Source organism: Propithecus coquereli, unplaced genomic scaffold (genome assembly GCF_000956105.1).
Source record: "Propithecus coquereli isolate 6110/MARCELLA unplaced genomic scaffold, Pcoq_1.0 Scaffold100, whole genome shotgun sequence".
Lineage (NCBI taxonomy): Eukaryota > Metazoa > Chordata > Mammalia > Primates > Indriidae > Propithecus > Propithecus coquereli.
In genome coordinates, this window is record NW_012133859.1 from 3597442 (window position 1) to 3612615 (window position 15174).

Below are 15174 nucleotides of genomic sequence, written 5' to 3' on the forward strand. Positions count from 1 at the left end.
CCTCTTAAAAATTTGGAAAGCAATTTTCATCTATATGGAATAGTTTTCATTTTATTTTTTTCTTTCTTGCAAATGGGCAGTAAACTGCCTTCAAAATTAGGTAATTAGGAATTATGCCTCGCATAGTCTTTCTAGAATGGGAAATCAGTATTTCATGTGGGATTCCTTCTGGCAAAACTTGGGCCTTAATGCTTGACTTCCCCAAGGGGAGCCCTGGATCCCCGAGAACCTAGTACAGGCATTGCCCCCACGGGAACTGCCAGCACTTGTGATACCAGTGGAGAACAGGACTGAGCCCCCCTAAACTGAGTAGGGCAAGAATGGGAAGATAAACGAAATATCCAACCTTCACATAAGAAATCAGAGAAAAATGAGTCCCTTGTTTGCATTTTTCAAGGTCTTTTAGGGCAACCTCACTCCACTGGAGAACGGTTTCAGATATTGTTGTCTCCTCTCAAACACACACATACACACAAACGTACCCCTTTCTAGTCACTTTTTAGGTTTTTTCACATCCCTATGAATTCACACTGCAATAATTGTTTCCAAAGACAATTAGATTTCTGTCATAATACCTCCAGAGAATATACATTATTTCATACTATCTATGATTTTTAAAAGTCTACAGGAAATGGAAATTGAAGCCAAACAATATTTTTTCAGAAAGTTAGCTATGTCAACATTGCATATTGCCAAATAAAAAAAAAAAAGGATGAGGTGGGAGAGGGGAAGAGGGGATGGGTATATTCACACCTAATGGGGGTGGTGCACACTGTCTGGGGGGCGGTCACACTTATAGCTCTGACTCGGGTGGTGCAAAGGCAATATATGTAACCTAAATGTTTGTACCCCCGTAATATTCTGAAATAAAAAAAAGGATTTGTTATAACCTAAGTTGTCACCTGGCAACCATGACAAACAGCTGCTGCAATGATCACACCTATAAATATGCTCTGGCCTGGAGAACTTTCATTCTCAGCTAATGACTAAGGGTCTCATGCTCTCTATTGGTAGTGGACATCTGTTGATGCTAATTCCTGTCGAATTTTTCTTAGAAAGGTCAGTCAGTATCTGGTTACAGATTTGAACATTTCTTAGAGTAATGTGCTAGAATTTTTTTTAATCCCGTGGATACTTACGTACCTTGCTGTGTGCGTGTGTTTGTGTGTGAGCGTACGTAGGCAGAGAAGTGAAATAAAAACACGGATATATTTCTCTGCATGAACGCTCACAAAATTAGAACCATGACAAAGCAAATGAGATTTGTCAAGTGGAGGATTAAATAAGCAAACACAAGATTAAGAAATTACATGGCACTCAACCCGAAGTCTTCACTTTCTCAGACCAGTTAGCCATGTGACAGCTCCTCCCAACGCCCAGGAGGCGCCAGTTGAGTGCCTGATTTTTCTGCCCAGAGAAGCTGAGCCCCACCTTCCTCAGGGCAGCTTAGCGTTCTATTTGGGGCCCGCTCACTTTTTATACCAAGTTGGAAACAAATCAGAGATCAGTTACTTTGTGAGACTCTCTTTCCCCTTCCACCTCAAGCTACTACATCCCTGAGGAGTCATCAATTATCAGATCCGCCAGGATCATTGGGACAGCTGACAGTAAACTGCCCATCACGTTACTTATGTTATTACAGTTTCAAGTTTCTACGAACAAGATGACAGTTGGAAGTCAATTTTCATCGTTTTTAATTTTGTTAACTTTTTTAATAACTAGGCTTGCATAAGCCCAGAGCATGAACAATGCAAATTCCATTACTAGCACGGGACAGGCACCTACTTGAGACATGCCGGAGAGTAAACATCCTTGCATTTGTGAACGCTAAGATTTGCTTCAATCACTATCCCTGAGGACAGATAATATCAGATAAGTCAAGGAACATTCCTCAAGGAAAATAGAAAACTGTTATTGTGAAGCAAGTTTGCTAATTTGGATTTAAACCTTTCCTTGTATTCTACTTGGGATCTACAGTTTCAATGAATTACAAACCAGGATTTACTGTAGTTGGAGTCAAAAGTAAGTGTCCCCTCCCTGTTTTTTTACCTTTGGCCTAGTTATATGAAACCCGTAACAACATTAAAAAATGTTTCTTACGCTGCAAAACATTTCACTATGAATATGGTTCCTAATGTTGCTTTTTAGAGATTGTACCCATCACACTGGGCTTGAGCAGGTATATACAACCCAAACAGAATTATCAAGTTCCTCCAAAGTGCCAATTCAAATCAATTTTGTCTGGAGAATTTGTGATCGACCGTTGTGATACAGAGAGATAACTTGAATTATGATAAACCTGGAGTGACTATCACTCATTGAGATATTCAATCAAGATACTAGGCTGTTTAATTATGGGCCACATTCCCACCTTAGTCCTTTAAACAATGCATCTCTCATTTACCTTCATGTACATCTTTGCCCTCACTCCATAAATACCAACCAGTGCTCACCCACCCTAGACACAAGCTTCCTTCCCAGTAACACGTTTCATGTGCTTTTATATATTTCTAACTTCTCTCCCACACATCCCTTGTCTCTTAAAAACTATCTCCAGAGTCTACACAACACTTCAGCAATGTGACCTCCCACCATTCCCTTTGGTCTCAGGACCAAAGTGGTTCCCAGCCAACAGGCCTCCTAATATGCGGAGAAAAGCCCAGCCTACTTCCATTTTCTGATGCTGTCAGGATATTTAAAACGTAAAATGTCAAACCCAGGTTATTCCAATGTTTGTGGGCCTGCAATGGAAAAGCTTAAAGCCATAAGGAGTTTCATCTTTCATTTATAATGGATTTCTGTGACGTCCCAGGCTGATTTTCAGGCCCTGGGGGACTGCGTGGCCAGAGCAGATGTCCTGCTGGCCTGCCTCCTGTAGGCTTAGCCAGCTGGATCTTCACCGATGTTATCTTTCTTCAGCAAAGTCAGTAAAATACAGAACTAGAAATTCTGTGTTTAATCAAAGCAAGGGTCTCTGATTTCATTGGAAATAGGCAGCTGGAGATCCCATAAATGGGAGTTGGAAGGTAGGGCAAATTTACTAAAAACAATGGGTGCTGCTACACGTCCGGGCCTAATTTCCTGGGAGTAATTAAATCTTCCATTCTTAGATTTTCAACATGAAATTTAAAAGGGCTACTATATCCTGTCCTTATATATTGTAAACAATGGCAACTTTTAAGGTGCTTTTTCAGTATCAGATAACATCCCCTTCCTTTATCTAGGATGGTATAGATTAGCTATCAATTCCAAACCATATTAACAAGAAATTGGGATGAATATTCTTAGATTCAGGCTATAACTTTAATGCAGACTAGGGACTTAACAAACCAAGCAGTACGCCCCTGGGGTATTCAATTTAATCCAATAAATATTAACTTATGTATAGGTGCTGAGGAAGTTATAAAATTGCTAATTGATTTAGAGCTTGGAACAAAAATTGGTGTTCTTGCACAGAACACACCCCCATGTACTATGCATGATTTCTCGTTTCATTTATTTTAAAAGGAGCAAGAATTTAATGACACAAATCAAAGCCAAGTAAAGGACCATTCTAAAGTTTATCCTCAATCCCTACCAACCTATTAGTTGTTTTGTCCACACATTTTTTAAATAGCAATACTAGCAACTTGCCCTTACTGATTCTCTCCAATGCACTGACTTAGTTGTCATGCAGATAAACAGCTGTCTGTATTAAAAATAAGTTCACCTATTATATCAAATGTCAAAGCAACAGTGGTTTAAACAAGAGAGCAGTTCATTTCTCCCTCTTGTGATAGCAGAGCCTAGAGATCTGGCTGACATGGGGTGTCCATAATGTTAGAGCCCATCTTGTTGCCCAGACACTCTCCAATCACACTGCCACCCCATGGACGAAGATAGTTACTGCAGTTCCTGGTACCCCACCCACACTGCTGCCAGCAGGAAGGCCGAAAGGGAAGGACATTCCCCTTTCTCTTTACAGTCACGGCCTGCAGGTTGCACGTACAACTTTCACTCACCTCCCACTGGCTGGAACATAGTCACATGGCCACGCCTTGCTTCAAGAGAGTTTAGGAAACATAGTTCAATTGCTGGTGGCCACCATCCAGCTGAAACTTGGGATTCTATTACCCAAGGAAGAAAGGGAAGCTGGGTATTTGAGAACAACCAGCAGAATCTGCCATAACAATACTCTTTTTGATCTCATTTCACCAGTTTACATAATTTATAATTAAATTATGCAAGTACAATAGCGACAACAATGGGCACAAAGAGATTTGAGAATAAACACAACTGACTCAGTAAGCACAGAACTCAAATGGTGGGAGGCATTATATACCAGAGTAGGTGAGGCAACTGTTTTCGGTAAAGGGCCAGATAGTAAACGTTTTCAGCTTTGTTGCCCATACAGATGGTCTCTGTGCTCAACTCTGCCACTGTAGCAAGAAGGCAGCCATAGACAACATGAAAATGAAAGAACACGGTTATAATCCAATAAAATTTGATTGACAAAATCAGGCTGCAGGGTGGATCTGGCCCAGGGCCACAGGAGTCTGCTAGTTCAGAGTGTCGTGGTTTCAGACATGTGGCTATACAGAGATGCTGGAGATCACTGATTAACCCAGCAAGCTACTACTAGGAACTGTTAAGAGAGCTTCTACTATAATAGTACCTCCCATTTATTGAGCGCATACCAAGTGCTAGGACTACATAAGAACTTTATCTATATTCTCTAATCCTCACAACAATCTGACAAGGTGGGTACAATGCCTCCATTTTCCAGATGAGAAAGCAGACACAGCCAAGAAGTGGCAGCACCGGGATCAGAACCCAGTCTTTCCACCTTCGACCCACCGACTCCCAAGCCTGTTCTCTTCCAGATGAAACAATGTTCTTCTACAAAAGTTGGATGAGAGATCATCCTTCAGCTAACAATCAATGAAATAAATGCACACAATTTCTTGTCACATTACTGGCAAAGTTTCTATGCCAGATTTGACTTGTAAAGTATTACAATGGTCAAGGTTTCCTTCTAATTTTAAAAATAGCACTTGCCCTAGATGTTTATTCCAGCTTTAGCAAGGAGGCACCTAACCTTCATATTTTCCTAGGTAAAGCTACCAGGATCTTAAGCGTCAGAACATTGGTAACTAATGAGGGGGATAAAAGTCACGGTGCCATCAACATCACTGAACATTGGTAGGGTCTTTCAAAGTTTATCTAAATAAGTAAAAAGAAAAATTATCACCCCCTGTCCTCACCCCAGGGAAGGCATACACTGGTCCACTCTTCCCACACATGGCAGACAGTGCTAATGTGTTGTAGTACTCTTTCCAGAAACTCCCCAACAAACCCTCACGATCCTTATCAGAGCGCCAGGCACCATTTCCAGTTTGTAGGAGTTGGCATGAGAGAGTGAAGCTATTTGCCGTCAAACGCTCAACACTTGCCTTATGGGACACGACAGCTTCCAGTTTTCCCCTCTACTGTGCCCAAAAAAAGGATTATCAGTTCCTTCCTTTATCACTGATGCCAATGTGTATTGTATCTTAGTTTATTGAACAAATGTCTTCTTCTTGTTTCAGCAAGCAAGTCGATTCATTCTAGGTTTGTAATTTTTCTACGCAGGTACTCATTTTATAATAAAATCTATATCTCAAAGCCTTCCTTAGCACAAACAAATATGCTTCTAAAAGATAGTTTTCACAGTATTTCAGGATGGAGAAACTATGACTATAGTCACATGTCACTTTATAACAGGGATGCATTCCAAGAAAAGTCATTAGGTGATTTCGTCATTATACAAACATCACGGAGTGCACTTACACAAACCTAGATGGAATAGCCTACCACACACCTACGCTATATGGTACAGCCTAATGCTCCTAGGCTACACACCTGCACAGCATGTTACTGTACTGAATACTGTAGGCAATTGTAACACAATGGTAAGTATTTGTGTATCTAAATATATCTAAACACAGAGAAGGTACAGTAGAAATACAGTATAAAAGATAAAAAATAGTACACCTGTATAGTGTGCTTACCAGGAAGGGAGCTTGCAGGACTGGAAGTTGCTGTGGGGGGTGTCGGTGAGGGAGCAGTGAGTGAACGTGAAGGCCTAGGCCATCACTGTACACTATTGAAGACTATAAACACCGTGCGCTTAGCTACACTAAGTTTTTTGTTTTTTTCTTTCTTCAATAATAAATTAACCTTAGCTTACTGTAACTATTTTACTTTATAAACTTCTTAAAAAATAATTTCAACTCTTTTGTAATAACACTTGGCTTAAAAGACGAAGTGACTGTGGGTGAGTCAGCGAGTGGCAAGCGAAGGTGAAGACCTGAACCGTGACTGCACACTCCTGTAGACTTTATACACACCACACACTGCATTTTTAAAAGGCATGAGTCCCATGCCTGACCTGACTCTTCTGTAATATCACTTAGCTTAAAATACAAACGCATTGTACAGATGTGTAAAACTATTTTCTTTCTTTATATCCTTATTAACTTTTTTCTATTTTAATTTTTTTTTTTTTACTTTTTAAACTTTTTTGTTAAAAACTAAGACACAAACACGCACATTAGCCTAGCCCTACCCGGGGTCAGGATCATGAAGATATCACTAAGCAGCAGGAATTTTTCAGCTCTATTAGAATCTTATGGGACCACTATCATACATGTGATCTGTCATTAACCAAAACATCATTATGCAGCGCATGACTGTATTCAGAATTTTTGTTCCATTTACTCCAATCATGGAGTTTACTCCAATTACTTTGGAGGGAAAGTTATCCACCACTAATGTTATAAGCAACACCAGAAACATTATATATATGTCACATAATTTGTGATTCCTGCATAGAATAAGTGATAGAAACTAGTAATTCCTAAGAAATATAAATACACTTATAATCCCCTTACCTAATCTAAAGATGGAATTTATCATTTTTATAGGTATAATTTTAAGATGCTCCACTCATAGATGGGTTTATTTTCTTTTTAAAACAAAGCACTTGCTTGTAGTTCAACCAAAACACCACCTGGTTCCTGAGTCAGAGAACTATTTGTGCACAGCTGCTTCTGTTTTGTTTACACGGCTAGCAAGGAGGCCGCATCCTGATGGTAATTACTATGTGACACTCATTAACCACTGCCACCATCATGCATGCGTGTCTGCCCAACTCTGGGAGTACCAGTCTCCACCCATGAAACATTGCATCTTGAGGACACAGCAATGCTTCATAAATCACTGCTACCAGGGAGAGAGAACATTCTGGGCTTTGACCCTTTCCGCTCACCTATTCCCTTATCAGGCACTCACAGTTCTTCCAAAGCAAAGAATCCACAGTCTGGTGATGCCTCTCCCAGACACTACTAAGGGCCACAGAGCAACATCTTTAATAGCCCTCCATGGTACTTACCGGGGGGTGTCAATTACTCCCAAGGCAGGCTAACTCTGCAAAAATGAGGCTGAAGCAGGAAAGAGGGTGTGGCCTGGCAGACTCACAGGAGCCTCCCTTTGAGACTAGCATTTCCTCTGTCTCCCTGCTCCCTGATGAGCAGGTTAGTTCGTCCACATAAAGCCAGGCAACACCGCAGTCCCCTTGGCCATCACATACCCCGTGTGCATGTCCCAGGGACAACTGGCACATTCCCCACCCCACTGTTTCCCATCTTCTGCCTCAGTACACTGTGACCTGGACGTATTGCCATGCGTTGCTATATCCAGGTTTTGCCTCTTGCCTTTGTCGGCTGGGGATCCAGAGACAGCAGGTGTGATGGGCTTGAGAAGGCAGCTCACCAGTGTGAAGAGACCAGGGAGCAGAGAGAGAGTTAAAGAGAAATAGACGAATGAGAGATTATGGGGATGAGCAAGAGTGTGAGAGAGAAATTAGAAAAAATGCAAGTAAGAGCCTATCAGGGTAGAGGTGTCTTGCCTAATTTCATCTTCCTCATCATTCCTACTCAGGCCAGTATTCCCACAGGAGGTCATTTTTATTTTCCCAGAGTTGACAAATGGTTTCATAAGAGCAGCTGAAAAAAACGTAAGCAGAGTTCTAAAACTCACTGCTGCCTGAAGGTCTTTCTTCTGAGTTTTGGCCTGCTCTTATAATAAATTAAGAATGTAGGCTGCAATGGTACCAACCAGCCACAGAAACGAATCAAACTCCCTGGATTTTAGTTGAAGGAGACATCTGATTGCTGAATAAAATACCGATTTTCAAAGCAACCTTTAAGCATTGTAGACTAATGCTCCACTTTCTGAACAGTAAAATCGAGGCATTGCATTGCTTTCTCCCTATCACCAACCCTTAACTGACCTTCTCTAGAATGGAACTGCTTCCAAGGTCAGACCGGCTCGGGCGTGTTCAGGGCGGCATGGCGGTAGACTAGAATGGAACTGCTTTTTGTGCCCTAGTCTTAAATTTAAAACTAGGTGAATGGGACATTTAATTGTCTGTGTGTGTGTGTGTGTGTGTGTGTGTGTGTGTGGTGTGTGTATACTTAATCTGTGTGTGGCAGAGGCTGTTCTCTTAGCCACAGGATGCATTTGTGCAACACAGAAAATGGTACCCTTCACCCAGGAGATGAGCCCCAAGCCAGGACATCTGCTGCTCCAGGGTCAGAGCCTGGGATGACTGGCAGCCCCACGCTGGCTCTCTCAGCTGGACGCCTTAGCGCACAATGTATGCAACCATGGGGCAGGGTGGGGGAGGGGGTGCTACAAGGGAATGAGGCTAAAGGACTTGAAGGGAAGAGGATAATAAAGCCACGCAAAAGAAGAGCATATGGAAGTGCATTCCAGAGAGTTCTACACACCTGCTAGAGAGGAAGTATAATTTTAGCTCCAAACTTTCGAATAGCTCAATCAGAGATGGAAATAGGACCCTTGAGAAGATTCACAGTGCCCATAAGATTAAAGCAAACCAACTATACAAGAGACATACTCGTCCTGAGCCTGCAGTCCTGATGTGGACATTCATCTCCCTACAAGATGCATTGGGCGACATCTTTGCTTCCCCCCAAGGGGTAAATACTGTCATTCACTCAACAAGGTCTGTGCCATAACACCAACATTCACATGGGTTAAAGCAATCCTAGGAAGTGTCAAAACAAGGTGAACCAAACACTTGCCCTTCATAGTCCTATTCCAAACACAAAGAGCCCACAGACTATCCAGACCAGACCACCGAGGAATGCACTGCAGAGCTGTTTAGGGAGTTGGACAGGCGACTCCACACCCTCAGTTGAGACCACCCCTAGAGAGAGTGGATACACTGCACACGCTGAGGACACTCCCTACATGTTATGTCCAGCAGTCAGGATATTCTCAAGGGATAGACCACAGATAGTCGAGGTGTTTTCACACGAGCGTGACCTGTTTTGTATTGCTTAAGGAAATGTATAACTTACGTATTATTATTATTATTATTATTAGCGATCGCTTTTGAGAACTTAACAATGAGCCATTCACTAAACTATTTAATGTGGCTTACCATATTTAATCTACAAAACAAATCTATAAAGCAGGTATCATTATCCCCATTTTACTGATAATAAAATGAAATTCACTTGTCCAGGGTTATCCAGCTAGGACATGGTGAGGGTAGGATTTGAAGCCAGGATCAAAAACAGCTTTGCATCATTCCAAAACCCATGCTCACAGCCACCCTGAGCAATGGTTAAAATGGCTAGACTCGTTTATGCTTAAAAATGTGAGCTTCATGGGGGGGAGGGAGGGTAAGGGCATCACACGTAACCTAATCATCTGTACCCCCATAACATGCTGAAATAAAAAAAAAATGTGAGCTTCAATTAACCAGAAAGTTATTCTATGTAAATGAGCATGTTCATCAAGAGACTAGACCACTGGAGCATCACCTGCTTGCAAGACAGGTCGTCTGACTGCAATTTTTCTAACAGCAGGAGACAGGGCCAGATAGCAAATTTCACCATAGATATCCTTTCCACTGACAACTGATAAAATTTTACAACAATAAATATTAAGTAAGCATTTTTCTTTTTCCATTATTTATAAAATAAAGCCCCCAAATTCTTTGATATTATTCTTCCCAAGGGAAAAATGGGCTCTATTTTCCCTCTCCTCAAATCAGGCTCTCGGGCTGCTCCACCAATCGAATGTGGTTGGAACGATGCTCTGCCGGTTTCCAGGCCCAGGTCTTAGGAAACCAGCAGTTTGTACTTCCCATCCTTTGATTCTATCCTTCCCCGAATTAGAAAAAACACAGTGTTATATCCCACTCTCATTTATAAATGCAAAGTGACTTTCAGTAACAATGATTAATACAGGTGGGCAAATCCAAAGGACAGAATATATTTGCAGGCATTTAGAAATGCATCTAAAATGTTCAGATGCCACTGGGAATGCTTATGAGAGAGAAAAGCAGCAAACGAGTGTATGCATCACACACTTATTACATGATTATAATATAATATGTATTTCTTTGCCAAGAAAATACATCCAAGGAGAACTAGAAAATAATACAACAGAATATTTTTAGGGTTTTAAGCTTACAGTTGATCTTTTCATCTTTATCATCTTTTTGCCCCCAATACTACTTTTATCTCCCCAAATGAACAGCTCTAATGTCCTTTTGTGGGAAGCTGTTTCATGGCACATTGTTTTTTAAGACATATGAGTGACAGTGTATGAGATCAGGCAAGGCTTTGTGCTCACACCTTCTGCAGGACCCAGATTAGCCTGGTGTGGAGAAGCAGCAAGACACCCGAATGGATCTGGACACAGATTTGCCGTAAAGGCAGGAAGTAAGGGGAAGCCCACAGAATGAGGCTTTTGTTCTATCAGTCACCAGGGCCAGACCTTCCCATGGCCCACCAAACAGCAGCTGCAGCCCTCCTTGGGTATTAAAAACCAAACAGACCTTCATCACACTTTAGGGATGGCAGCAAAGAATTAGTCACTCTGTGTTTGTAAAATAGAAATCAGCTTTAACAGGGCCTTGGTTACTGGAAACTAACTGGGGAGCTGCAAGGATTTAGGAAGCACAGTACTTATTAACTAGTGATTAAGATATCTCACACAAAACAAACTCCATTGCAACGAGGACAGACTGCATTGTTCTACGTGTTCTTAATCAATCGCAAATATTAGCCCAGCTGGATCAAAGTGGGATTTCAAAAGTGGTAAGTAAATATTTTCCATAGCCTGATAGACATTTTCCATGACTGTATAGAAGAGTGGAAGAAAAATAAATCATTAATTCCTTCAACAAACCTTTGCTGAATGACTATTATGCCTTAGAGATACATAAATGGAGAAGATGATATAACATAGAATTAAATGCTAACTCTTGTCTGGGCCTCAATCCGTTATGTGCTGGGGCTGACCACAGGCTCCTGAGAGCCAGTATTGTGATTCCCTACTTTCCGTGACCTCGTGTGGGTGCATGGCGTGCAGTCACCACAGTGGGAGTATTTACACCGCAGGAATCAGCAAATGCTAATGCTCAGGGCTTCCCTCCCCCAGAGAGCCGGCTGTGCAGCTTTCCCCAGCACACCACTGCCTACAGGGCCCAACGAGGGGCTCCTGGATAGCTCTCCCACTGATCTCCAGCCACTCTCTCCTTTCTCCTGTGCACCAATCACACTGGCCTTTCCGAACCCACACTGACCTTCTTTCTGAGCGTTAACCCCCCGTGCAACCACTATGTACATGTCTATTTGCACAGACTCAGGAGTCAGCTCCCTGCCTTCAAATTGCAACTGCTTCACTTAATTACCTTTTATTTACTTCATCTCTCTGAGCCTATTTCAAAACTGAAGGCAGCATAAGGACTTTTTTAAACACAGAAAAGTTGAAATATGCTTGTTGAGAGGAGTCCATCGCCACCGAAGGTCTAAGCACACAAACTTGAGCTGGAGCACCCTGGTCAGGTTTCTATGTGAGGCTTTTCTCATCCTCACCTTATGTTTTAAAGAAAGGGCATCATCAATGCTAGGCTTTCCCAACAATGTAAAATTAAGCCTACAATCTGGCCAACTTGAATTATTAGAACATCTGGATTAAAGAATATATTAAAATCAATTTCTTTTAAACCTTCCAAGAATAAAACTCAATGCAATTACTAATGACATTTCCAAATACTAAACAGACCGTTGTGCTTTAAAAGAGCTTTAGTTTTCCTAAATACAAAAGCCCTTCGAATATCCTGAACAGAGAGAGATGGCAACTTAACCACTCTAGGGCACAGCAATAACAAAAACTCTGAGCAGCCGAAATTGGTACTGCAAAGTTACAGTTTCACGGGCTCAGTGGTCTTCCAAACAAACTTTTAAATCTTTACCAGATGACAAGTCAAAGAACAGTGCTTCCCAGAGTCCTGAATTACTGGCCGACATTTTGCTTTGTACCATCTGTTACCCCCACCCTCACACCACACACCAGGTCCTCTCTCACATTACCATTTTTATTTCTTTAGCCCTTATTGTCTGGAATTCTCTTATTTACTTATTTTTACCTTGCTGTGTGTCTCCCCCATTCAGGCTGTGTGTTCTGTGACAGCAGGGGCCAAAGCCATCACCCTATTCACTGGCACAACAACTGGCTTAAATTCAGAGCTCTATAAATACCTACCCAGTGAACCAATGGATGTGTGAACATAATTCTCCACTGCGGAAGGGCTTCCATGACAAGATGCATTAAGAGTTCAGTCTTGGTGCCTGGGCTCCGTCTCCCTTCATGACAGCTGGAACAGCCCTGAGCCCAGGCTGCTGAAGGCCTTGCAGAGGACCTGCTGGGTCACGGCTCCAAGGTAGGCCCAAAACGAGGTGGGACAAGGAATCATTGTAGCTCCGGGCCTCTGGCCAGGGGATACTTTTCCTCCTATCTCTTGGTCTCATCTGCTTCCACAGTCGCTGCCCCCATTGCTCTTTCCCTCCTTTCTGGCACCCGACGCTCGCTGTTTGGGTTTCTGCCTTCCTCGCCTGTTTCAGAGCGTTATTCTTTCTCACCTTCTGGCCTCACCTCTGACCTTGAAAATGGCACAGAGCCTCTGGAGGTTCTTACTATGAGAAGAACCTACTATTGCTGGCAAGGAGGAGGGTCTCTCCTCCACCTGCCCCCTCCCAAGCAGTTGGTTCACTCTTGTCCATTTAGTGACTATAAAATGGTGCCTGGGAGCCTTGGGCCTTCAGTGCACAAAGCAGTCAATGTTTGGGATGCCTGCAGCACACTCCCAGATGCACTCATGAAGCTCCATACTATTTGGTTCCCAGTGATTTTTTAAAAGACCAAACTCGACATTGAATGGAAATCAAGCAGGTGGGAGTGGGGAAGAGGGGATGGGTAAATTCACACCTAACAGGTACAATGCACACTATTTGGGAGATGGGCGCACTTATAACTTCGACTCAAATGGCACAAAAGCAATTTATGTCACCAAAACATTTGTACCCCCATAATATTCTGAAATTAAAAGAAAAAAATAACAAAAAATAAAATAAAGACCAAACTCAGATTTAGTTCACTGGCAGTTACAGAGCAATCCAGGTCACCAAGTCCCAAAATGGGACTAAAGTAACATCAATAAGCCTCAACATGAGATTCAACTAGAACCCTGCAGTCGAGCTCTAAGAACAGGCTCTGTCAGCAGATACACAACTTATAACAGTTATTTCTCTTTTAGACATGGCACCAAAGGACTCATCCAATGGCGTTTGATCTCAAATTTAGCAAGAGTAAAATTCCCTCTCAATTGTAATATGTTATTTCTAGCCTAGCTCTCAACATTCCCCAGTCTAGGATGCCCTTTCTTTCTGCACAAATAGAGAAAAAGCAAACAAATGGATGAAGTGAAGCAAAGTATATTGTAAAGAAAAGCACCACTGTCCACTGTAAAGACCTGAAAGTGATCTCATCAAAATAAAATGGGGGGGCGGCAGAATATGCTACTGCAAAAGAGAGGGAGTTTCCTATTTTCAATCAAATATGTTATTAACCTTAGTAATAATAATCATTATATGTGTATATAATACATATTTATGTGTGTGTATATACTCTAATACAATATAGAGAGTACATATACATTCTCCTTACTTATTTATCCTTTTTAACCAGTAAAACATTCTTAGAAAAATTCTTATGTTTGTTTAGTCTACATCACAAACTGTTAGTTCAAAATATTATCAACAATTACTATTTAATTTAATTGTGAAAATATTGTATTTCATTAAAGCAACCCTTATCACATTTCTGTCAACTCTCTCCTCCCTTTCAATCTCTATGATGACCAGGCTCCCTAGATATGTCCTGCAGGTGTAAAATGGCTTATAAATAGTATTATTTCATTAAACAAGTATTTATTAAAAATGCCTATTCTGTGCAAAATTCTATGCAGAGAGCTGGTGGAAATGCCTAGGTGCCAAGAGAAAAAGGGAAGTTCTGCTTTCAGAAATGTTGAAATGTCACGGAGGGGATACATACGACACCAAAAGATCAACCCATCATCTCCAAACCAAAACTGACATTTACATGTCTTCGAAAATGGTTTCCTAACTAGTTAGTTAACCCATATCCCACTCTAGGCACTACTATAAATGTCATCTTCCAGCAATTGATTTACTGTCTCATTTTATGTAGAAAGTTGTTCCATTGTTCAATTAAATGTCAACTCAATGTCAATGTACTGGGAAGGAATTTGTAAGAAAATAAAAGCTAGAAAACCAAAGAGAAAATTAGTCTTGAAGGACACTATTACAAGTGATGATAATCACCACCCACACAAACATGCCCCACATACCATGGCTGAAAGGGGACGCTTGTCTTTAATACAATGACAAAAATATATTTTGGTGCTCTCGTTCCTAGAGAGTTACCAGTTTCCACTTTCTTTGACAATAAAATTGTCAATGACCTCTTTTCCTTGCTTGATAGTTTTCGTTTTACTTCTTCATATCCAAATTTCAATGACCCCAACTGGAATTCCGATGAAGACATCTGAGTCATACAAGTTTTGTTAACAGCAATTGGGCTCAAATGGACACTTTCAATATGGGCACACCTGTGCTCACCTTGGCAGGAATTCATTGCCAGTTTCCTTTACCCTCTCTCGATGTCCCTTCTTAGAATTAGATATTAATAAAAACACTGATACAATTAATGTACCACATATGGGGGCCCAACTGATCACATTTTCAAAGATAA

The 15174-nt window shown here is 41.4% G+C and overlaps 1 protein-coding gene across 2 annotated transcripts in view; it reads right to left on the minus strand.

Moving 5' to 3' along the window:
- The window catches only part of FAM134B (family with sequence similarity 134, member B), an 88753-nt gene that overhangs the window by 18402 nt on the left and 55177 nt on the right, over window positions 1-15174 (minus strand). The window lies entirely within an intron of this gene.